The 27484-nt window shown below is 32.1% G+C and overlaps 1 protein-coding gene across 4 annotated transcripts in view; it reads right to left on the bottom strand.

Annotated features, from left to right (window-relative positions):
• Window positions 1–27484, bottom strand: part of srrm4 (serine/arginine repetitive matrix 4) — a 763243-nt gene that overhangs the window by 210370 nt on the left and 525389 nt on the right. The window lies entirely within an intron of this gene.

The following is a 27484-nucleotide window of genomic DNA, read 5'->3' as shown; positions in this document are numbered from 1 at the left end:
GTATAGCACAAACGCCTCACAATAAATCCTCATATGGAACATGGCGGAGAGAAATGGGATTTAATGCAGAGGTTCTAGTCCGGTCAGTTACACTTAATATTGAATATATCAATTCGGCAGTGAATATTACTGATTTTTAAAGAAATCAGACCTCAAACATGGCAATTTTATAATAGAAAAACAGTTTACCAGAAGCGCTGAGGCTGGCTGGCTGAAAATTAAAAGTCAGTGTGCATATAGTATAGCCTAGAACAGTAAAAATATATAGTAGGGATAGCTAACCATAGAATGAAGATTAAAGAATTGGAACGTTATTAGAACGTGCTATTAATTAACCATTTAATTGTGGTGATGTTGTTGACCCATAAACATTTCCTGCTTGTCAAACTATTATAACTTAACATTAAAATAGCTATCATAACATTATTTATCAATATGCAGATTCTCGGAAGCTATGTGAATTACAAATGCAGTAGGAAATACGTTAGGACCATTGTTATTGTTTACATCCCTCAAAATGATCTAGTCATGGTGACATCATATAATACATACTATATGCATTGGATTGAAAGCAAAATGTAAATAATTTTAGGTTTCTTGCACACAAATATTTTAGCTTCTAAAAGAGATAGTTTTCCCAAAGATGAAGATTTTCTAACTTTTTATATATCCTCAAGTGGTTTCAAAATGTTATTAATTTTTTTTTTATTCCGTTAAACACAAAAGAAGATATTTTGAAGAATGCTGAAAATCTGTAACTGTCAATTCTCATAGTAAGACAAACTAACTTGATATGCTATTAATATAACCGATATAGGAGCAGCACAGTGGCACAGTGGGTAGCATGCTGCCTCACAGCAAGAAGGTCGCTGGCTCAAGCCTCGGCTGAGTCAGTTGGCAGTTCTCATGCTCTCCTTGTGTTCACATGGGTTTCCTCCGGGTGCTCTAATTCGAAAAGAAAATGAATGAATGAATAATTGATATAATTAAATGTAATTATCAGGTGCAACAACATGTGTTATAGAGGGAATTACAAAAAAGCATCAGTACATAAAAATATAAATCATTAATTTATAACATAATTTATAAATAGTATAATATAATAAAGCGGGCACGGTCGCCTCACTGTCACCTTGCATGGGTTTCCTCCGGGTGCTCCGCTTTCCCCCACAAGTCCAAAGACATGTGGTACAGGTGCATTGGTAAGCTACATTGTCCATAGTGTATGTGTATGAATGAGTGTGTATGGGTGTTTCCCAGTGATGGGTTGCAGCTGGAAGGGCATCCGCTGCATAGAATTTATGCTGGATAAGTTGACGGTTCATTCCACTGTGGCAATCCCTGATTATTAAAGAGACTAAGCTGAAAAGTAAATGAATGAATGAATTATACATTAAAACACAATGCTTAAAGTGGACATTGTCTATATAATAACTATAATTTTAGCTAAGCAAAATGTCCTTACATTTAGTGTACATTTAGTTTAATGTTAATCATGTCTTAGAAACAATAAAGTTAAAAACAAATTACCATTGCAAATGACAAATGACTATTTTTTTACTTCAGGCTTTAAAGTATCATGAAAGAATTGTATGATGACAGTATTGTGTATCAAGCTGAACGTATGAAACAGCTTTGGAATGTGGGAAATAAGTGATCCCATTTTACTTTCGCATGAAAATGTTTCAAAATGTTTCACAGTTGATGTGTTTCATTAAAGGGCACCTATTTTACTCTTTTTCAAGATTTAAGATAAGTCTTGTGTCTCCAGAATGCTTCAAAAAGCTTCAGCTCAAACACCAATCAAATTAGTTGTTATACCTTTCAGAATGTTGGAAATTTCTGCTCTGAACACAAAGTAGCTGTTTTTCCGTTCCCACATGCCTGTCAAAGTGTCCCTCATTCTCCGGCTGCTTGAGATAAAAAGCACAGTGACAGACATGAAGGAAGCAGATCTCACGTGACATTTGTGAGAAATACTACAATAAGAACTTTCCCAATGATTATTTGATGTATTTGTTGTTGAGTTAATTCAAGCCTTTCTGCAACAATGAGTCTGCAACACACATTCACTCACGCACGCACGCACACACGCACAGCACACGCGTTTCACTTTGCATTATGTTTGTACAGCAAATGTGACAGGATACATCTTAATATACACTGCTGTATGGATATTCGTTATATTAATGTACAAAATAAACCTGTTTTAACCTCCACAAACCTAGACTGAAGCCTCTTTCTTTTATAATTGTACTGATATGTGGTTATGGTGATAGAGACTGTAAAATCGCTGTAATTAATTACAAACATGCACCGTTTTAAAACATTTAAAACTTGTAAAAAATCATTCAGTATCACATTTGATGATGACTGATGATCACAGAAAGCTGAACAGATCTTTTAATCCCGGTTGCTTTGCGCAAGTCCTGTCTTGTGGACATGGTAATACATGGCTGTCAAACAATTCAGTGTTTGGGGAAACCACACTACTGTCACGTTGCAGTGGGCCTCCAACTTGTAGGGATTTGGATCCTATTTTAACATCAGGAAATAAAAAAAAGAGACTTATTATCCTTATATCACCCCAATATGACAGAGAACACACTATACCTACCAACAGTTTTGTCCAAACAGCTTCAAAAAGATGATTTTCATCATAGGTGCCCTCAAAATTATTTTAAAAATTATCTTAACTAATGGAGCTCATCTGGTTTTTGAGTAACGGATGAGTGTATTGTTACACTAAACTAAAATGACAAAAAAGCTGTTTAGACATCTTGTTCAGTGACACTCTCCTTCTTAATGGTATTGCCACTGCCAGTCAAGGACAAATAGAAGTATGAAGCATCCTGCAGTTCATAAGTGCTTTCCGTTCATTAGACATTTTGCTCACAGATGTCTCATTCGCCAGCAGAAGTTTTTAGCTCGCGCCTGATTAGTGGATCTGAAAAACAGGAAACGACTGTACGTGAATGAGAATTAAAATGAAGTCGACAACATGAAGCCAGACTGCAGATGAGAACTTGTTGGCTTTGTCCTATATAAATATGAGTTAATTTGTAACAGTTTCACTCCTGAAAGCGCACAAATGATGATAAAAGGAGGTGAGTTTCCCCCTGGTCCTAAGAGTGCCACAGATTTATCTCAGAAGAGATGAGAGAGAGAGAGTCAGTACTTATTAATTTCTCAGTCCAGAATGAGAATTATTGATTCAGTACTCCCTGTGTTCTCTCCCAGGATGCTTTGCAAATGATCACATAAATCATAAAATGTAATTAGATGTGCACCATCTGCTGGAATAATTTTTCGTGAAGGGAATGCATGCTGGCTTTAATATTGGAAAATGAAGCAACAGTTGCGTCGAGTCTTGGATATGTGGGGTCTGAAAATTGAGCCATTTGGTGAAGGTTAAGTTCAAGTGTTTTTTTTTTTTTTACACATCTATGAAAGCACATACTTAAACCAATTTTCAACAGCTCAGAGACTAAATTCATATAATTTCTTCTCTTCATTGGCCTTTTTAAACGCCATGGAAACCATGATTAATCTTGGCCAGCAACTGAAGTCCAATATCCTTCCTTTGTCTAATAATAATTTTGTATTATTTAATTATATATCATGTTATACAAAGGCTCTGACTAACATTCCCATAGGGATAAATGATTGCATCATCGACCCTGACCTCTAATTACGAGAACAATGCTCATCAAGTCTGCATGTATTTCTGTTTCACTCTCTCTCTTGCCCCGAGTGGACACAGCCATTTTACAATAAATGCCTTTCGTTGTCTTTTTTTAAACCTTTGAGTTGCAAGAAAGAACAGATGGATTTGGCAATGGCTTGAACTTGTTCCAATTTGTTTGATTTCTTGTCCATTTATGTCATAAAAATAAAAGGTTGTAACATCTTAGTGGAAATGTTTATTGCTCTCAATAAAAACTTCAAAAATACAATTAGCAGTCAGTGTACCCAATGACATTGATGCTTTGTTATATAATTCCATTTTGATATTACTATTGCTACGATCATTAGTACTACTATTAATGTTAATAGTAATAAATTTTGATAAAATAAATCAAAAATCACAAACAATGAAGAAACAGAATCTATCTATCATATATATATATATATATATATATATATATATATATATATATATATATATATATATATATATATAAAATTGTGAGAGCTTAAATAAACATTATAATGCAAAAACAATATTACACAGACATATTAATACAGCTGTTCTGTGTCAGTTAAATCAGTTGACTTGAAATTCTAAATTTTTAACCCAGCTGGTTGAGTTATTAAATAAATAACCTAATAAAGGTTAAAAACAACCCAACAAAACACCAAATATACAACCCAACTGGTTGAATTATTAAATAAATAACCCAATAAAGGTTAAAAATAACCCAACAAAGCACCAAATATGTTTAACTCAACCATTGGGTTAAATAAATAACTCATTTTTTAGAGTGTGCCGTTGTTTTCTTCATGAGAAGATTTTTAGTTGAAATCATGATTCACATGATTTATTTGCTATTCACATTAAAAATAATTAATCAACCAATCAGCTATGACTTTTGCTTTAACAAACTTATAATTATATTCATTCATTTATTCATTAATTTTCCTTTGGCTTAGCCCCTTTATTAATCAGGGGTCACCACAGTAAAATAAACCGCTAACTTATCCAGAATATGTTTTACACAGCGGGTGCCCTTCCAGCTGCAACTTAGTACTCGGAAACACCCACCCACTCTCACATTCACTATGGCTAATTTAGTTTATTCATTTTACCTATAGCGCATGTCCAACACAATCTCACGGCAATTCGTAACTTTTTCATTTAGTGGCTAATTCGTATGAATTCGTACGATCTAATTCGTTCAATTTAGTACGATTTGCTTATCCCCCAATGACGGTTGGGGTGAGGGGTGGGGTCAGGTGCCACGCCTCCTTTTTAAAATCGTACCATTTCGTACGACTGAACTCGTACAAATTCATATGAATTAGCCACTAAACTGGCAAAACGTAAAATACTTACGTTTTCTCGTGAGATCAGGCTGGCATGTCTTTGGACTGTGGGGAAAGCGGAGTACCCAGAGAAAACCCATGCGAACATGGGGAGAACATGCAAACTCCACACAGAAATGCCAATGGACCCAGCCGGGACTCGAACCAGTGACCTTCTTGCTGTGAGGCAACAGTGCTAATAACCACTGAGCCACCATGCCACCCTAACTGCCGTGTATTAATAACTTTGAGAGTAGTAGTTAGGTTTAAGTATCTTAGGTATGATTGTAGTAAGGCTGCACAATATATCGTTTCAGCATCGATATCGCAACGTGCGCATTTGTACTAGTCACTTCGTAAGAAATCCAATGTATTTGTCGAATTATTTATGCGAAAAAGACTATACAGTTTTATTTTACATTCGATTATTCAGTTTCTGTACCTGAATACTGTGGTGTAAAGTATTTCACTTTTATCTTCCCAATAACAATCCAGAATAATGCCCATAATCTTCCAGAATGAGCTTACATGGGCTCATTCTGAAAATGTAGCCCTATATACATTTCTGGAGATCACGAATTATGTAGAGATACAGTACATATGGCTGCATTTTGTCTTTAAAATGAACGATAAGGGGTGCTATGACTCGGTTCCTTTTCACGCTTACCTTCACGTTTTCTGCTGTTACCGGTTTGTCCAGTGGCTCACCTCGTACGTTGGCAGACTTGTGAATTGGAGCAGAGTTGACTGCGATGACGGGGTTCGAGTCTGGAAAAGAACAGTTCCAGAAAGCAGGTAACACAAAAACAAAAGCCAAAAAATAAAATAAACCAGTAAATCGCCTAACAGCAAGAAGGTCACTGGTTTGAGTCCCGGCTGGGTCCGTTGGCATTTCTGTGTGCAGTTTGCATGTTCATGTCGGTTTCCTCCAGGTGCTCCAGTTTCCCCCACAGTTTAAAGACATGTGCTACAGGTGAATTGGGTAAGCTAAATTGTCCGTAGTGTATGTCTGTGAATGAGAGTGTGTGGATGTTTCCCCATAATGGGTTGCAGTTGATGGGCATCCGTTGCGTAAAACATATGCTGGACAAGTTGGTGGTTTATTCCACTGTGGTGAACCCAGATTAATAAAGGGACAAAGCTGAAAAGAAAATGAATGAATGAATGAGATAATATCTGAAAATGTGGCAAAAAACAGGCTGCCGTAAGGGCTTTTCTTTTTCTGGATTGCTTTTGACAACACTCTCGGTTGGGTGTTGGGAAGTGGGTGGGTGCTAGTAGTTATTATGGGGGACTACCTGTCAAAAAGTTTGATGGATTGTAGCCCCGCCCCTAAGGCGGGACTTCCGGTCTAAGCCCCGCCCCTTTTATATAAACTTTATAGTTCCGGTAATTAGATTCTTATCGTTTTTATATAAAATAATAATTCCGGTAATTAGATTCTTATCGGTTTAATATAAAATAATAATTCCGGTAATTAGATTCTTATCGGTTTAATATAAAATAATAGTTCCGGTAATTAGATTCTTATCGGTTTAATATAAAATAATAATTCCGGTAATTAGATTTTTATCGGTTTAATATAAAATAATAATTCCGGTAATTAGATTTTTATCAGTCTAATTAAATTAATAGGCTATTTCCAGGTAATGAAAATATTGGTAATTAAATTCTAATCAAACAGAAATAAAATTATTATTATAATAATAACGGTAATTAAATTACTGTTATTAGAACCATTATTTTATATTTTTAGTTATTTGACTAAATTATATTATTATATTACAATATATTATATTATATTAAGTTATATAAAATTAATATTTTATTAAATAAAATTATGTATTGTATTATAATATATTATATTAAGTTATATTAAATCATTATTTTATTAACTTATATTGTAATTATACCATATTATATAATATTATTATATTATATTATTATTATAATATTTATATTAGATATTAAAATAAATTATATTATATTATATATCATTATTATTCTATTCTATTCTATTATATTATATTATATTATATTATATTATATTATATTATATTATATTATATTATATTATATTATATTATATTATATTATATTATATTATATTATAATTAATAAACTATTAACATAAACATTTCTTTATGTTCATACCGATGTTTCCTCTGTGTCTCAGTCTGGGCCTGAGCGTGTGAGTGAGTGATGATAAGGAAAACTTTGGATAACATCCCGCCAAGTGCTTGTGAAAGATAGATTTATATCAGATGTAGAATATGTATATCTGATTGTATGTGGTGGGTGTCTCCCACTAACTACTATATGTTGTTAGGTGATTAGAAAGTGTACTGATATCTATATGTCCATATGCAGTCAACTGTATGCATATGTATGTGTTTGTGTGTGCGTACGTGCGTGCGTGCATGTGTGCGCGCTTGAGCGAACTTGGGTCTGGCTTTGTATGCTTGAATCCAACGACACAGTATTTACTAAAAATACTCATTAATAGGTTATGTTGTTTTTCACATTATTACTACAATAATACATATTTTAAGACACACAAACATTTTGATGTATCTTTGTCGGAGTATTAAATTAAAATATGTTTACAATATTTTTTGTCGCCTTAGTCGCTTTTTAATTCCTGGGTGGACACAGCGGCATGAACCGCCAACTTAACCAGCAAGGTTTTGCGCAGCGTATGCCCTTCCACCCGCAACCCATCTCTGGGAAAATGTTTACAATATTAATCCAGTAAATAACACATCTTAATCTTTATTGACAATAAATTGTCACACCTTTTAAAACAACGTTATCTAAAATGTAATATTCTAAAATGTTGAAAAACACAGATGTAAATTCAAGTTGTCTTTATAATTAATGAAAACTTTTATTATGAAAAACAATTTAAAATGAAAGTTTTTCCTTTGACTAACATGTTTTCAATTTATTTACATGCATGTCCTGTAATTTATGGCACACATTGTAATACAGTTAATCCAAAGCCTAATGTTTTGAGCACTGGTCATCACTGGTGTTGGTTTAAAAAAATCAACATAAAATATTTACTAAAAAGGACTTATCACTCTTTAGACATTATTGTTTTTTCTGTTTCAAAAGATAAATAAAATGTAATTTTATTACAATAAATTGTAGTAATTGCATTACTAGACAACTTAGTTACTGAATTTTAAATTCAAACTGTTTTTAATTCATTGCAAATACTTGATCATATAAAGAGAAATATGTTAATTATACTGAATAATGGAATAACACTGATATTTATTTTAAGAAGAAAATTGGCTCTCAGTTTATCTAAAAACAGTACAGCTCCAGCCCTTAGTTAAATCTACTTAATGTTTTATAGTAAAATTTTCTAGTTTAACTACTGAATCCACTATGTACATGTTCATACAATAGTGTCAAATCTAGTAAGTTTACAAATTTGTCAAAATTAGTCAAGTTTAAAAGTAGTTCTTGAAAGTAGACTGATTACTTTTTACAGGGTAAATGATGCTTTTCTTCTACCAATAGATTTAATCAAGATTATTGTCACTACACACAATTTGTTGGGAGTGTATATGTTTCTTTAAACAATGTTTTTTATTGGCAAACACATTTTCAAATTTTCAAACTAAAATCTAACGGAATGTTTTTCACTCAGAATATAAAAGCTTTTATCTGTGCATTTCACATGGAAAAGTGGTGTTTAAAATACTATTCATTAAACTTACTGCATGACTGGAGTTTTATTTTTTACAAACCAATAGCATTGACCTAATTCATGCTTTTGATTTTCCACTCTGTAGCAGTTTTTCAACACAAAATGTAAACGTTTTATGCATGTGCTAAAAATCTGTAATTTTGCACCACTGTCAGAGTTTGTATGTAACAAAGCATTCATGTTTTTAAAACTGTCAGTTTTCAAAAGTTACTTAACGTTGTCTCCTTTCTTCTGGAGTTTTTAGGAACAAATATGTTTCATTTGTGGGGGAAAGAAAAAAAGTGATGTTTTGAAATACATTGGTTACACCAATATGGTGTAAAGGTTAGAAGTTGGGGTTTCATCCAGACGGCTGGGGCTCAACGCCTGATTTTTTAATGCTTTTTAACCTCTAAAGTGTCCCAAGTAACATTAATAACAACACTTAGCCACAATTATTTGTATCGCAGTTGAAGGCTACACTTAATACTGCCAGCAAAACACAATAATAACAAAGAGTAAACACTTTCTTATTTTAAGAATACTTTGCAGTAAACTTTAATGCATTAGTAAGTTTATTTTATCCACCTTCTGATGCAGAATGTTTTTGAAACATTTAATTTTGTTTTTATGACCACGGGCATCTCACCAAAATATTTGACCTAATTCAAGTAACCAGTGCTGCAGTTTTTAATCACAAAATGTCTTTACAAACTTTTTTGCGTATGTGTTAAAAGTCTAATTTTACACAACTCTTATAGCGTCCGTTACAATGCATACAGTAAATGTCACAATAACCATTTCTACTGCCAATTATCTTTTGGTGTCTAATTCTTCACAATATTTTTTCACGAGAACTATGAATCTACAAAGGCAAGGCAAGGCAAGACAAGGCAAGTTTATTTCTATAGCACATTTCATACACAGTGGTAATTCAAAGTGCTTTACATAAACAGGAATAAAAGAGACAACTATAAGAAAAATAAAAACAAATAATGAAAAAATAAAAAAAATGATAAAAACAGATCAAATGTGTTAAAACAAGTTATAAAAGAATGAAAAAAGAGAAAAACATATTAGCGTGATCTGTCAATAGTGCGATCTGTCTACAAAACTAAATGAATAGTTGCCACTAAATCTGCATTAATATCTTGTTCAACAGTGTCTAATGTACTGTGTATTAAAACTGTATTCTTTTGAACTGTCATGAAAGTTTGCGTTGTGAATGTTTTGGTTTTAAACCAGAGACAACCAACAATATTATGTATACCTTTTGTTCAAATACTTTTTCAAATGAAAGATAAATTATGAAATTGTATGTCAGTGCATCTTTAAAACTAAATTGGGCAAAAAAAATTTAGGTTGTCTTTCTAAACTGACTACAAAACCGTTATACATGAGAACTGTGTGTTATTGGGTTGACTTAAACGTTAACCAATTTTAATAAATGTTCTACAGTTTATACATTTGCTTTAAACAAGTGACCAGTCCTTGACACACTATGCAACATTCTAATTTTCTAAATATTTAATTATACATTTGGCATAAATACAGGACTTTAATCAGTTTTGACAATGTTTCTATGATTTGTTTCACACCATCATGTTTTGCACCTAGCTCAATTTTTTACTTTTTTACAGGAAAGGCATAGACACATGAGTTGATAAACTTTTATTTCAAGTAAATATACACTGAAATAGAGTAGTACATAACAAACAAACATGGATTGCATTACCATAATAAAGACAAATTAAATAAGAAAAAAAAAATACATTTATACAGTCATACATTGAAGAAAAAACAGGGTACACCACCAGAACAATAAAGACATTACTGAATATTACCAAACAACAAAGAAATGCTGCTAAAAGCATTCTGTCATGTTCTAGTATGTGGCTGGTCATAACTTACACAGTCTCAGCAATATTTGTTATTTTGTTTTCTGAAACCAGTGACACACAAATATCTGCTATATATGTGGACATACATAGAACCTGCGTTACCCCCGTCTCATCACTCAATTCAGTCAGCACCTCCAGAATTTTTGTATTGGTTGCACAGACAGCACCATTGCTACGAAAACACAGGTGTGTCAATTAATTTATCGTATCCGCACATGAGTTTAAGGCCCCTCTCACAACGTCCATTTCTATCTTGAGATTTTTCACACGTTTGCCATCTCCTGTACAATCATGTTTAGAATCACACACATCATTAATGATCTTCTCCAGAATAAAAACCATATGGTACCTATAATACTGTTTAAACATGTTGTCCATAATAGACCTTATTTGACAATCAAAAACAGGGTTGCACTCGTACTCGGGGCTTTCATGCGCATTACCGTCAGTATTTTGAGAACAATAGCAATCAACCATCTTTACATGGTGGCTCTCAGAAAAAAAATCTGAAAATATTTTAAGAAAACATTTTTTCTTTAATCACAATACAAAGTTTGTCCCATAATCTGTTTAGATCATATAAAGTAGTACCTTAAAGATGCGGCCTGTGTCCTTAAACAGCGATAGTTCAGCCCTAATAGTTCAGTGCAAACAAGACCAAAGTAGGGGCGGTGGTCCTCAAAGATAGTACCTTTTTATGTCTTTAATCTTCTTTTTTACTCCTGATCAATTGGTTCTTGTAGAAAGCTTTAGGATCAGTGAGTGTAGCCAGAAGCATTACCTCTTGGTTGCTGGAAGTAATATTGGGTGCTTTATCTACACATTCAAACAGGCCCGCCTTCACTCACGGGGCGGTACTATGAACATCTGCTATGGTGTCATAAAACTCATGATAGTTGACATCTTGTCTTTTATTTAAGACATAGGCGTGATGATGTAGGGATACCTATTTTAAAAATAAAAATACAGAGTCATACCATAAATATATTCACAATGAAAGATTTTAGAGAACTAATATTATAGATTTTTTACATTTCATGGAAGTTTTAGGTTGACAAAATATAATGCACAGCTGAAGTCATCTCAAAACTCATAGCCAAAATGGACAATACAATTAATTTGAATGTTTTTAAGCAAATATGTACAGTCTTTTCAACATTATTCTGCAGTTTGAATTGTTCAATACAATTCTTTATTTGGATTCCTATTAGGGTTCAAAGCAGTCACATATTTAACTGAAATTTGCATCTTTCATGATAGTGTTCTTTTTCAAAGAATGATTGAGAAGAAATAGGATTACATCTATACTTGCATATTCATTTTGAATTTAAGTGAAACATACTTGTAAGAAAATACAATTAAATTTATGAAATATCCCATATTCCATAACTTATTACAATGCCTTTGAGGTCAAGAAAGAGATCAAGTTTAGGACCCATTACCTCATAATTGGTTATTAGATAAAAGTTTTTTTAAAAAGTCAAGTTTGGTTAAAAACCTAGGCTTTCTTAAATTTGTTCTGTTAAAACATAAAGAAATTTTAAAAATCAAGTTATGCATTATACGTTCTGAGATATATAAACATACACTTTACCATCAGATAATCTACGAATAACAATATTCACCAATTTTATACAAAGGGTACCAAAACCGTTTGCTTATATTTGTTGCAGAGTAGCAATAAGATGTTTTTTTGTTTTATTTTTATGTTATGTGATACTAAATCTATTTTCTGGCCTATAATTTTAGTGATATACTTATGATAAAGTTGAAATAAAAAGCTGATACATTTAGTTAAACATCATGTGCTTGACATTTTGGTAAATAGTTAAAGCTTCTGATTGTACTAATTTAATATTTAGCATTTTGAAAGGTAAATATGTGTCAGGGTATGTAAAGCTGACACCTCTAACTTGTTTGGTTGAGATTTGTGGAATGTTTCCACAAATTGAAATATTAAAGTGTTTTTCTTATTCACTATTCTGCAACTTTGATGCAACATTGTAACAGTGTTAGAAATATACAAAAGTACATGTCATGCTGTTTTGTAAAAACAGACAGTCATATCAGTAAAGAACTGCACTTCCTGAGACAAACATTTGTTTTGCTGTAAATCTTTAATATTTTAATGTATCGGTTAGGATGTAAGCATACAACTTACATATAACTGACTTTTTGCACGACAATCTTTCGATGAACATGTTGACATTATATTGTGACATTTTTAGAGTGGTCTTTGAAATAGTTACAACATCGCAGATGTAAAGTACTCGAACAATGTTTGAACAATGTTAGCTGATTGCTGTACTTAAGTACTACTTTTATGATTTGTACCCTACTTGAGTACAGTTAAAATTAATGTTTACTTTTACTTCATTACTTTTTTAAAAACAGTATTTTTTTTACAACTTTCAATTTTATTTATTCTCAAAAAAAAGTTCCTCACTCCTAACAAAACGACAAAGCTGCTTAAATTAATGTTATTTACTTTGTAATTGACATTCATTTCAATATTCCATCAAACTGGTCAGACATGCTCTTCGATTGTTTAGAAGTCATGTCCTGTCACATTGAGCTCTACAATACACATCAACCCCAGTAAGTCTGCTATCAGTACACTTCTGTTAAGCAGTTCATAAGAAATTATACATTCAGTCCACTACCTGTGTACACATCCACATAATTTTATTTAGATGCCGCAGAAATAAACTTAAACCTCACTTAAGTATATTTAAACTTATACAAACAGAAAGCGTTTAGTTATTCGTCCTACAGTATGCTTGGTCATTGTTTTACGCGTACAATTTTATTACAGTACGTGTTCTAAGTACATTTGGTTAGTAGTTATTTTGACACCCTTTGATTAATTGGGCACATTATTTTTCTACATAATGTTATAGACACATGTATTAAAACAGAGAATAAATTAGTTTGAGTCGACTTAACTGAAATGAACTGTGAACATGTCAAATCTTTATAAAAGACGGTAATCTTTAATTACACAAATTTAACTGCTTACTGCAGTGAGAAAAATATTAAAATGAAATCACAAAAACATAAAAAGTATACATGCAGCTAGACAAAGAGCCTGTATAATTCAATGTAATTAATTATTTGCTATCTTGAAATGCCATATTTTGAAATATTAAATTTGGTATATTTGAATTGTAAATAATTTGTACTACAGCATATTCTCTTGGGTATTTAATGTACTTTTATGGGCTATATTTGATTAGCAACAAGTATACTTTAACCATATGACTGTGTAAGTTCATTTTATGTTTGAATAATGTTTGAAGCTTTTGTTATTTTTATTACAATTATTTTTATAATTTTTTAATAATGTTTATAATTTTTATTAAATTATAAACATTTTCAAAATCCACAGGTAATCTAAAACTGCACTTATTCTGAGAAAAAATGCTCAGCGGTTACTTCAGTTGTTTTCTAAATTGGTTTCTACAAATTGCATGACATGTTTTCAATAACACACTATCCCTTGTGGTAACTGCTTTGTGTACTACTAGTTAACCAAGGCTACACTAGCTGTACTCTTGCAAGTTTCAAGACACTAGAGTACTATGGACACTGTATCACTAAAAATTATAAGTCTAAATTGTTTAGAAAATCAGACCTGCGGTGCAAATGTTGAAGCATTGAGCATGCAACACCGACAGTTCTCATATGGATGGTTTAAGTGGAGACATAAATGCATCATTTCATTGCATCATTTCCAGCACAAACTATTTATCTACTACAAGTATAAGTGAACTACTACTATTCTTATAAGTTGACAGGATGTATGAATAAAAATGTTATAGTTAGCTACTTGTGTGCTTAATGTTAACTGCTGTCACACTTTAAATTATACTTTTACAGTATACTCTATACTAAAAAGAACACAGTAAATATGTAAATATCGACAGTATTCAGGTCTTTTGTCTAGCTGCATGTATACTTTTTATGTTTTTGTGATTTCATTTTAATATTTTTCTCACTGCAGTAAGCAGTTAAATTTGTGTAATTAAAGATTACCGTCTTTTATAAAGATTTGACATGTTCACAGTTCATTTCAGTTAAGTCGACTCAAACTAATTTATTCTCTGTTTTAATACATGTGTCTATAACATTATGTAGAAAAATAATGTGCCCAATTAATCAAAGGGTGTCAAAATAACTACTAACCAAATGTACTTAGAACACGTACTGTAATAAAATTGTACGCGTAAAACAATGACCAAGCATACTGTAGGACGAATAACTAAACGCTTTCTGTTTGTATAAGTTTAAATATACTTAAGTGAGGTTTAAGTTTATTTCTGCGGCATCTAAATAAAATTATGTGGATGTGTACACAGGTAGTGGACTGAATGTATAATTTCTTATGAACTGCTTAACAGAAGTGTACTGATAGCAGACTTACTGGGGTTGATGTGTATTGTAGAGCTCAATGTGACAGGACATGACTTCTAAACAATCGAAGAGCATGTCTGACCAGTTTGATGGAATATTGAAATGAATGTCAATTACAAAGTAAATAACATTAATTTAAGCAGCTTTGTCGTTTTGTTAGGAGTGAGGAACTTTTTTTTGAGAATAAATAAAATTGAAAGTTGTAAAAAAAATACTGTTTTTAAAAAAGTAATGAAGTAAAAGTAAACATTAATTTTAACTGTACTCAAGTAGGGTACAAATCATAAAAGTAGTACTTAAGTACAGCAATCAGCTAACATTGTTCAAACATTGTTCGAGTACTTTACATCTGCGATGTTGTAACTATTTCAAAGACCACTCTAAAAATGTCACAATATAATGTCAACATGTTCATCGAAAGATTGTCGTGCAAAAAGTCAGTTATATGTAAGTTGTATGCTTACATCCTAACCGATACATTAAAATATTAAAGATTTACAGCAAAACAAATGTTTGTCTCAGGAAGTGCAGTTCTTTACTGATATGACTGTCTGTTTTTACAAAACAGCATGACATGTACTTTTGTATATTTCTAACACTGTTACAATGTTGCATCAAAGTTGCAGAATAGTGAATAAGAAAAACACTTTAATATTTCAATTTGTGGAAACATTCCACAAATCTCAACCAAACAAGTTAGAGGTGTCAGCTTTACATACCCTGACACATATTTACCTTTCAAAATGCTAAATATTAAATTAGTACAATCAGAAGCTTTAACTATTTACCAAAATGTCAAGCACATGATGTTTAACTAAATGTATCAGCTTTTTATTTCAACTTTATCATAAGTATATCACTAAAATTATAGGCCAGAAAATAGATTTAGTATCACATAACATAAAAATAAAACAAAAAAACATCTTATTGCTACTCTGCAACAAATATAAGCAAACGGTTTTGGTACCCTTTGTATAAAATTGGTGAATATTGTTATTCGTAGATTATCTGATGGTAAAGTGTATGTTTATATATCTCAGAACGTATAATGCATAACTTGATTTTTAAAATTTCTTTATGTTTTAACAGAACAAATTTAAGAAAGCCTAGGTTTTTAACCAAACTTGACTTTTTAAAAAAACTTTTATCTAATAACCAATTATGAGGTAATGGGTCCTAAACTTGATCTCTTTCTTGACCTCAAAGGCATTGTAATAAGTTATGGAATATGGGATATTTCATAAATTTAATTGTATTTTCTTACAAGTATGTTTCACTTAAATTCAAAATGAATATGCAAGTATAGATGTAATCCTATTTCTTCTCAATCATTCTTTGAAAAAGAACACTATCATGAAAGATGCAAATTTCAGTTAAATATGTGACTGCTTTGAACCCTAATAGGAATCCAAATAAAGAATTGTATTGAACAATTCAAACTGCAGAATAATGTTGAAAAGACTGTACATATTTGCTTAAAAACATTCAAATTAATTGTATTGTCCATTTTGGCTATGAGTTTTGAGATGACTTCAGCTGTGCATTATATTTTGTCAACCTAAAACTTCCATGAAATGTAAAAAATCTATAATATTAGTTCTCTAAAATCTTTCATTGTGAATATATTTATGGTATGACTCTGTATTTTTATTTTTAAAATAGGTATCCCTACATCATCACGCCTATGTCTTAAATAAAAGACAAGATGTCAACTATCATGAGTTTTATGACACCATAGCAGATGTTCATAGTACCGCCCCGTGAGTGAAGGCGGGCCTGTTTGAATGTGTAGATAAAGCACCCAATATTACTTCCAGCAACCAAGAGGTAATGCTTCTGGCTACACTCACTGATCCTAAAGCTTTCTACAAGAACCAATTGATCAGGAGTAAAAAAGAAGATTAAAGACATAAAAAGGTACTATCTTTGAGGACCACCGCCCCTACTTTGGTCTTGTTTGCACTGAACTATTAGGGCTGAACTATCGCTGTTTAAGGACACAGGCCGCATCTTTAAGGTACTACTTTATATGATCTAAACAGATTATGGGACAAACTTTGTATTGTGATTAAAGAAAAAATGTTTTCTTAAAATATTTTCAGATTTTTTTTCTGAGAGCCACCATGTAAAGATGGTTGATTGCTATTGTTCTCAAAATACTGACGGTAATGCGCATGAAAGCCCCGAGTACGAGTGCAACCCTGTTTTTGATTGTCAAATAAGGTCTATTATGGACAACATGTTTAAACAGTATTATAGGTACCATATGGTTTTTATTCTGGAGAAGATCATTAATGATGTGTGTGATTCTAAACATGATTGTACAGGAGATGGCAAACGTGTGAAAAATCTCAAGATAGAAATGGACGTTGTGAGAGGGGCCTTAAACTCATGTGCGGATACGATAAATTAATTGACACACCTGTGTTTTCGTAGCAATGGTGCTGTCTGTGCAACCAATACAAAAATTCTGGAGGTGCTGACTGAATTGAGTGATGAGACGGGGGTAACGCAGGTTCTATGTATGTCCACATATATAGCAGATATTTGTGTGTCACTGGTTTCAGAAAACAAAATAACAAATATTGCTGAGACTGTGTAAGTTATGACCAGCCACATACTAGAACATGACAGAATGCTTTTAGCAGCATTTCTTTGTTGTTTGGTAATATTCAGTAATGTCTTTATTGTTCTGGTGGTGTACCCTGTTTTTTCTTCAATGTATGACTGTATAAATGTATTTTTTTTTTCTTATTTAATTTGTCTTTATTATGGTAATGCAATCCATGTTTGTTTGTTATGTACTACTCTATTTCAGTGTATATTTACTTGAAATAAAAGTTTATCAACTCATGTGTCTATGCCTTTCCTGTAAAAAAGTAAAAAATTGAGCTAGGTGCAAAACATGATGGTGTGAAACAAATCATAGAAACATTGTCAAAACTGATTAAAGTCCTGTATTTATGCCAAATGTATAATTAAATATTTAGAAAATTAGAATGTTGCATAGTGTGTCAAGGACTGGTCACTTGTTTAAAGCAAATGTATAAACTGTAGAACATTTATTAAAATTGGTTAACGTTTAAGTCAACCCAATAACACACAGTTCTCATGTATAACGGTTTTGTAGTCAGTTTAGAAAGACAACCTAAATTTTTTTTGCCCAATTTAGTTTTAAAGATGCACTGACATACAATTTCATAATTTATCTTTCATTTGAAAAAGTATTTGAACAAAAGGTATACATAATATTGTTGGTTGTCTCTGGTTTAAAACCAAAACATTCACAACGCAAACTTTCATGACAGTTCAAAAGAATACAGTTTTAATACACAGTACATTAGACACTGTTGAACAAGATATTAATGCAGATTTAGTGGCAACTATTCATTTAGTTTTGTAGACAGATCGCACTATTGACAGATCACGCTAATATGTTTTTCTCTTTTTTCATTCTTTTATAACTTGTTTTAACACATTTGATCTGTTTTTATCATTTTTTTTATTTTTTCATTATTTGTTTTTATTTTTCTTATAGTTGTCTCTTTTATTCCTGTTTATGTAAAGCACTTTGAATTACCACTGTGTATGAAATGTGCTATAGAAATAAACTTGCCTTGTCTTGCCTTGCCTTGCCTTTGTAGATTCATAGTTCTCGTGAAAAAATATTGTGAAGAATTAGACACCAAAAGATAATTGGCAGTAGAAATGGTTATTGTGACATTTACTGTATGCATTGTAACGGACGCTATAAGAGTTGTGTAAAATTAGACTTTTAACACATACGCAAAAAAGTTTGTAAAGACATTTTGTGATTAAAAACTGCAGCACTGGTTACTTGAATTAGGTCAAATATTTTGGTGAGATGCCCGTGGTCATAAAAACAAAATTAAATGTTTCAAAAACATTCTGCATCAGAAGGTGGATAAAATAAACTTACTAATGCATTAAAGTTTACTGCAAAGTATTCTTAAAATAAGAAAGTGTTTACTCTTTGTTATTATTGTGTTTTGCTGGCAGTATTAAGTGTAGCCTTCAACTGCGATACAAATAATTGTGGCTAAGTGTTGTTATTAATGTTACTTGGGACACTTTAGAGGTTAAAAAGCATTAAAAAATCAGGCGTTGAGCCCCAGCCGTCTGGATGAAACCCCAACTTCTAACCTTTACACCATATTGGTGTAACCAATGTATTTCAAAACATCACTTTTTTTCTTTCCCCCACAAATGAAACATATTTGTTCCTAAAAACTCCAGAAGAAAGGAGACAACGTTAAGTAACTTTTGAAAACTGACAGTTTTAAAAACATGAATGCTTTGTTACATACAAACTCTGACAGTGGTGCAAAATTACAGATTTTTAGCACATGCATAAAACGTTTACATTTTGTGTTGAAAAACTGCTACAGAGTGGAAAATCAAAAGCATGAATTAGGTCAATGCTATTGGTTTGTAAAAAATAAAACTCCAGTCATGCAGTAAGTTTAATGAATAGTATTTTAAACACCACTTTTCCATGTGAAATGCACAGATAAAAGCTTTTATATTCTGAGTGAAAAACATTCCGTTAGATTTTAGTTTGAAAATTTGAAAATGTGTTTGCCAATAAAAAACATTGTTTAAAGAAACATATACACTCCCAACAAATTGTGTGTAGTGACAATAATCTTGATTAAATCTATTGGTAGAAGAAAAGCATCATTTACCCTGTAAAAAGTAATCAGTCTACTTTCAAGAACTACTTTTAAACTTGACTAATTTTGACAAATTTGTAAACTTACTAGATTTGACACTATTGTATGAACATGTACATAGTGGATTCAGTAGTTAAACTAGAAAATTTTACTATAAAACATTAAGTAGATTTAACTAAGGGCTGGAGCTGTACTGTTTTTAGATAAACTGAGAGCCAATTTTCTTCTTAAAATAAATATCAGTGTTATTCCATTATTCAGTATAATTAACATATTTCTCTTTATATGATCAAGTATTTGCAATGAATTAAAAACAGTTTGAATTTAAAATTCAGTAACTAAGTTGTCTAGTAATGCAATTACTACAATTTATTGTAATAAAATTACATTTTATTTATCTTTTGAAACAGAAAAAACAATAATGTCTAAAGAGTGATAAGTCCTTTTTAGTAAATATTTTATGTTGATTTTTTTAAACCAACACCAGTGATGACCAGTGCTCAAAACATTAGGCTTTGGATTAACTGTATTACAATGTGTGCCATAAATTACAGGACATGCATGTAAATAAATTGAAAACATGTTAGTCAAAGGAAAAACTTTCATTTTAAATTGTTTTTCATAATAAAAGTTTTCATTAATTATAAAGACAACTTGAATTTACATCTGTGTTTTTCAACATTTTAGAATATTACATTTTAGATAACGTTGTTTTAAAAGGTGTGACAATTTATTGTCAATAAAGATTAAGATGTGTTATTTACTGGATTAATATTGTAAACATTTTCCCAGAGATGGGTTGCGGGTGGAAGGGCATACGCTGCGCAAAACCTTGCTGGTTAAGTTGGCGGTTCATGCCGCTGTGTCCACCCAGGAATTAAAAAGCGACTAAGGCGACAAAAAATATTGTAAACATATTTTAATTTAATACTCCGACAAAGATACATCAAAATGTTTGTGTGTCTTAAAATATGTATTATTGTAGTAATAATGTGAAAAACAACATAACCTATTAATGAGTATTTTTAGTAAATACTGTGTCGTTGGATTCAAGCATACAAAGCCAGACCCAAGTTCGCTCAAGCGCGCACACATGCACGCACGCACGTACGCACACACAAACACATACATATGCATACAGTTGACTGCATATGGACATATAGATATCAGTACACTTTCTAATCACCTAACAACATATAGTAGTTAGTGGGAGACACCCACCACATACAATCAGATATACATATTCTACATCTGATATAAATCTATCTTTCACAAGCACTTGGCGGGATGTTATCCAAAGTTTTCCTTATCATCACTCACTCACACGCTCAGGCCCAGACTGAGACACAGAGGAAACATCGGTATGAACATAAAGAAATGTTTATGTTAATAGTTTATTAATTATAATATAATATAATATAATATAATATAATATAATATAATATAATATAATATAATATAATATAATATAATATAATATAATATAATAGAATAGAATAGAATAGAATAATAATGATATATAATATAATATAATTTATTTTAATATCTAATATAAATATTATAATAATAATATAATATAATAATATTATATAATATGGTATAATTACAATATAAGTTAATAAAATAATGATTTAATATAACTTAATATAATATATTATAATACAATACATAATTTTATTTAATAAAATATTAATTTTATATAACTTAATATAATATAATATATTGTAATATAATAATATAATTTAGTCAAATAACTAAAAATATAAAATAATGGTTCTAATAACAGTAATTTAATTACCGTTATTATTATAATAATAATTTTATTTCTGTTTGATTAGAATTTAATTACCAATATTTTCATTACCTGGAAATAGCCTATTAATTTAATTAGACTGATAAAAATCTAATTACCGGAATTATTATTTTATATTAAACCGATAAAAATCTAATTACCGGAATTATTATTTTATATTAAACCGATAAGAATCTAATTACCGGAACTATTATTTTATATTAAACCGATAAGAATCTAATTACCGGAATTATTATTTTATATTAAACCGATAAGAATCTAATTACCGGAATTATTATTTTATATAAAAACGATAAGAATCTAATTACCGGAACTATAAAGTTTATATAAAAGGGGCGGGGCTTAGACCGGAAGTCCCGCCTTAGGGGCGGGGCTACAATCCATCAAACTTTTTGACAGGTAGTCCCCCATAATAACTACTGGTGCTGGTTAATCAGTGCTTTTTAAAACACTATCGGTTGGATTTAGGGAAGGAGAGGGGTGGGTTAGTTGATCGGTCAGTCAGCCAATCGACAACGGCCTCTTGTGGATTTACGTGAGAACAGTAAGCACGAATGGCACTCGTGAGAGAAATTTGAGGTCTCAAAAAGTGTCCACAGCGGTCTCTGGTGGATTCACAAAAACAGGAAAAAAAATGTACCTACTAGGATGTATTTAGCGCTCTCCACAAATGTATACAGGGGTACGTTTACAGAATGAGCCTGGTTTGAAAAATCTCACATGAGTCTAAAATGATGAATTCATTCCAAATAGAGCTATTCAAGCTATTTTTTTCTTATGACATGCAGTCCTAGATTGTAGAATAAGATTGTGCAGAATAAGTACTTCCTAATTACTAATAAACAGCCATTATTATAATAGATAGGGAATAAGTAGGTCCACACGGAATCTGTGCGCACAGAAATACACAGATTTCCAGCCCACCACTAAATAAAGTCTATTTATTTACTTGTGTAAATGTGTATAAATTTCTATTTATTCAGTTTTGAAATTAATTCTATAAATATTATTGTGATATAATAATAGTAATATTAAAATGTTCATATGATTTATTTGCAATACAGTTTAAAAAGTTATTTGTTTTGTCTTTTAATAGCAGACTTGCTTACCAAATCTTACCAAATAAATTGACTAACTGGATTTGCATTGTAAACATTGAATTAAAGTTAAAAATGTATTATTTAATTTCAGTAATATTACTGATAGATATGAAAATGTTCATATGATTTATTAACAGTACAGTTTGTAAAGCAATATTTTCTGTCGTTTAGTAGATACATTATACGAGATACTTGCTTTATTTAAAAAATAAGTGTATCTAACTGGATTTGCATGGTAAACATTAAATAAAACTAAAAAAATTATACATTTTTATTTTATATATTAAGTTTTTAGGTATGATACTCCTAAAATCTCGGCATAAATCCGCAGATTTTTCCAAAATTTTTAGCAAAAATAGCAAAAAATGTCCACAGATTCTGGCTGGCCCTAGCAATAAGCCACTATTAATAGTGACATGATGTTACAATAATATATGCATTAGATTAAAAGTAAAAAATCTTGTAAATAATATTCAGTTTCTTGCACATACCAATCTTTTAGCTTCTAAAAGGGACAGTTCTCCCAAAAATGAAGATGTGTACCCTATTTACTCACCCTCAGGTGATTCCAAACCTTTATGAGTTTCTTTATTCTGTTAGACACAAATAAAAATATTTTGAAGAATGCTGAAAATCTGTAACTGTAGACTTCCATAGTAGGACAAACAATGTTGTTTTAACACTTTTTAAAATATCATGTTTTTTTGTTTAACAGATGAAAGACCAACTGGTTTGAAACCAGTCAAGGGCAAGTAAATGATGATAGAAGTTTAATTTTTGAGGGAAGTATCCCTTAAAGACCTTACATTTATCATCAGGAGCCAGGGGTATTTTTATTTAAGTGCCTGTAGACATTGACTTTTATTTTGAATTTCAACTTAACATCTTATTTAATGTTCTACAAATAAAAATAAAAAAAGTCACCTACATATTTGATGGGCCGAGTTTAATTATTAGTAAATGTTGATTTTATTTTTACTTTTTCACATTCATGTATCAGCTTTGCCTGAGGTGTTTCTCCTAAAATGCCTTGAGACAGAGAAAACTAGACAAAAAGTAAGAGACAGAAAAGAGACACCAGTAAGAATATTGCGATATAAAATGAATGTCTTTATTATTTCTCAGGCACTTCAGGTCTTGGGAGAATTGCATAAAAATTGTTTTGAGTTCACAGTGAACCCTCTGACTGGTGGTAGATTTTTCAAAAGAACAAGAAGTCGTGCATTTGAACTAAAGTCTGTACTTGCTATGTTTGCTTTTATTGCTGTGCCATCAAATAGATCTCATTTGTGATTTTTCTTTTCTGTAGGAGGACAAAGCTCTATTGGAAACAGTCGTGAGTTGAGACGTCTGTGCTCTTGCGGAGAGCTATTTGTGTGACAAAGAGATGCTGCGAGGTAGGTAGAGTATATACGCCATTCTCCACTTATGAGGTTTCATTTCGGTTGTGATTCTGCCTTTAGGGGCTGAACACCCAAACTATGGAAAACAGGTTTCGAAGTGCGAGTTTTTGAAAACAATATTGTTGTCATCTAAATTGTTTTTGTGGAAACAGTGACACCATGCTCATCCATATTACAGTTGAGGTCAGAATTATTAGCCCTTCTGAGTTATTAGACCCCTTATATATCTTTCCCTCAATCTCTGCACACATTTCTGAACATAATAGTTTTAATAACTAAATTCTAATAACTACTTTTTAATCAAGGCCTAATTAGGTTATTTTTTAAAGATATTTTACTAGTATTCAGCTTAAAGTGCAATTTAAAGGCGTAACTAATTAGGCAAGTTAAGGTAATTAGGCAAGTTATTGTATAATGATAGAGTGTTTCTTTAGACAGTCAAAATAAAATATTGCCTAAGGGGACTAATATTATTGACCCTAAAAAGGTTTTTAAAATCTTTAAAACTGCTTTTATTCTAGATGAATTAAAAGAAATCTTTCTCCAGAAGAAAAACTATTATAGGAAATACTGTGAAAATGTTCTTGCTCTGTTAAATGTAGTTTGGGAAATATTGGAAAAAGAAAAAAAAATCAGGGCTAATAAGTTTGACTGTATGTGTTCAGTCTATAGGTGTAAATGAGCATTTAATAGAGCTGTGGTGAAATTGATTCTGCAGTGGGCTACTGTATATGCACAACTAGTGTTTTCAAGCCACTGAACAGGAGTTAGGAGGTAATGCCAGCCTGATCTCACAAGAAAACGTAAGTATTTTACGTTTTGGCAGTTTAGTGGCTAATTCGTACAAATTTGTATGAGTTCAGTCGTAAGAAATTGTACGATTTTAAAAAGGCACCTAACCCCACCCCTAAACCCAACTGTCATTGGGGGATGAGCAAATCGTACTAAAATGTACTAATTAGATCGTACGAATTTGTACGAATTAGCCACTAAATGAAAAAGTTACGAATTGCCGTGAGATTGTGTTGGTAATGCTTAGGTAGCTAGCTTGAAGCTAAGAACAGGAAAGAACAAAGGTCCAGTCTAGTCACTCTATTTAGTTGCATTTATTTACCATCAACATGTTCTGACTTCAGGATGCACTAAAGACATCTAAATGAACCAAAAATAAGATTTGATATCGTAAGATTTGGGCGGCATGGTGGCTCAGAGGTGAGCACTGTCATCTCACATGGGCCAGCTGGCATTTCTGTGTGTGTCTGTGTGTGTGTGTGTGTGTGTGTGTGTGTGTGTGTGTGTGTGTGTGTGTGTGTGTGTGTGTGTGTGTGTGTGTGTGTGTGTGTGTGTGTGTGTGTGTGTGTGTGTGTGTTTTTCTGCAAGGAAATAACAGAAATACAATGTGTCAGTCTACCAACAAAGTACATATCTAAACAGAAAATATGGCAAACATGAAACATAAGAGCACTTAAGTCAACTTAAATTATGCAAAAGCCACTTACATGGTCAGTTGAAAAATAACCTTCTGGCTAATTTTGGTACATTTGCAGAAATGCTAATTAATGTACACTGTCCCTGCCAAATAAACCAATAAAATAGAATAAATAGATACGCGCGCACACACAAAGGAAAAAAATAAATAAATCAGATTCAGTTCTTTGCACAGTTCAGCCATGTGCAGCCAGAAAGAGCAAACTGTAGACACAGGTGCCAATACTAAAGCCTTTGAGGCAATTCTGATTGGCCAGAGATTGAGTGTGTCGGAGATTGGAGTGAACCATGAACTGAACAGGGGTGTGACACTACTTTGAGTTTGCAATTTAGGAACACAAAACTTCTCAACAGCCACCGATAAACTTTCGGTGAAGGGTTGATGTGAATATTTCATAAGGCTCCTTTTACAGCATTATCGGTGTTTCCATCCACCTATTTTTACGTGCATTTTAGATATGCGCATAAAATAAACTGGTGATGTAAATGCCTAGATACGCATACATTTTGAAAATGCGCATATAAAGCATATGCGCATAACTTACTAGGACAAACTTTTTATTCGATAAGAAAAGATGCGCATAAACTATTATGGAAACACTTTTACTCAACAAATTTTAGCATGCGTATTAAAAAAGGTCATGTGATTTTGTATTAAAAGATTATTTGATGAAAAAAATGTGTGTGAATGGATAAACCATCAGGCTGAGCCGATGTAAAGCATCTGAAATGTTGTTTTGGTCATTCTAAAACGCCTTAACCATTTCAGTATTAGTGTTATTAAATTATTAATTAACCTCCAAAATTGTCAATAGCGTCTGCGATCCGTGTTTGACGCCTTCAAATACCACCACACCATTGTGTGTTGGCATCAATTTCTGACTTGCAAGTCATTTATTAAATAAAGAAAAGATTCACTCTGCTTCTCCTACTAAATTTTGTTTTTATTCTTGACATTTGGTGCCAGTTAATTAGGAAGTGATGATTTTGATCTCTTTGACTTATTACATGGAAACGCTGTTTTATTCGCACGTCTTTTATGCATTATTCCAGTTGTGCGCATAAATTAATTTGCATCTTTGAATGGAAACATAGCTATTGATAATGTAATTTAATTAAAATGTAATCTGTTGAATAGACCGAAGCATTTATTTAGTTGCTCAAGCATAAAACAAGTTGAAAGGCAGATTAAGTGCAAGCGCCACCAGGAGCAGCAGGCAAGTGCAAAAACTCAGAGAGGGCTGCAGACTGCATGCAATGCTTTTTATGCATACACCTAACCCCACACCTAACCCTACCCCATACACTGACATCACTAGCTTTAGTGAGTGCATATGTATGAGGTCAAATCAATTCGGTGTAATATGTGCACACTGGATTTAAAAATATCTAAATTTAATTATAATCTAATAGTGTTATCACTAGCAAATGTGCAGTAAAAACATTCATCAAAGTAGCCATACATTTTTAGTTTGCTTCTGCAAGTTTAGCTTTTTAAATGGGACCTAAAGAAAGGGCTAAGCCGAAAGGCAAAGCTCCCAATTTACTGGTCAATCTATGTTCCTCCTCTCACTTATGGTCATAATCTTTAGGTCATGACCGAAAGGACAAGATCTCAGATACAAGCGGCCAAAATGAGTTTCCTTCGCAGGGGTGGCAGGGTGCACCATTATAGATAGGATGAGGAGCTCTGACACCCCGAGAGGGGCTCGGAGTAGAGCTGCTGCTCCTCCACATCGAGAGAAGTCAGCTGAGGTGGCTCAGGCATCTGTTTCGGATGCCTCCTGAATGCCTACTTAGGGAGGTGTTCCAGGCAAGTCCCACCAGGAGGAGGCCTCAGGGGAAGACTTAGGACACACTGGAGGGATGCCTCAGGGTCCCCCCGGAAGAGCTGGAAGAAGTGTCTAAGAGAGAGAAGTTTGGGGTTCTCTCCTGAGACTGCTGCCC

Source organism: Danio rerio, chromosome 5 (assembly GCF_049306965.1).
Source record: "Danio rerio strain Tuebingen ecotype United States chromosome 5, GRCz12tu, whole genome shotgun sequence".
NCBI classification, from domain to species: Eukaryota; Metazoa; Chordata; class Actinopteri; order Cypriniformes; family Danionidae; genus Danio; species Danio rerio.
The sequence above is the reverse complement of the archived record's forward strand: the minus strand, read 5'-3'. Positions and strand labels throughout refer to the sequence as shown.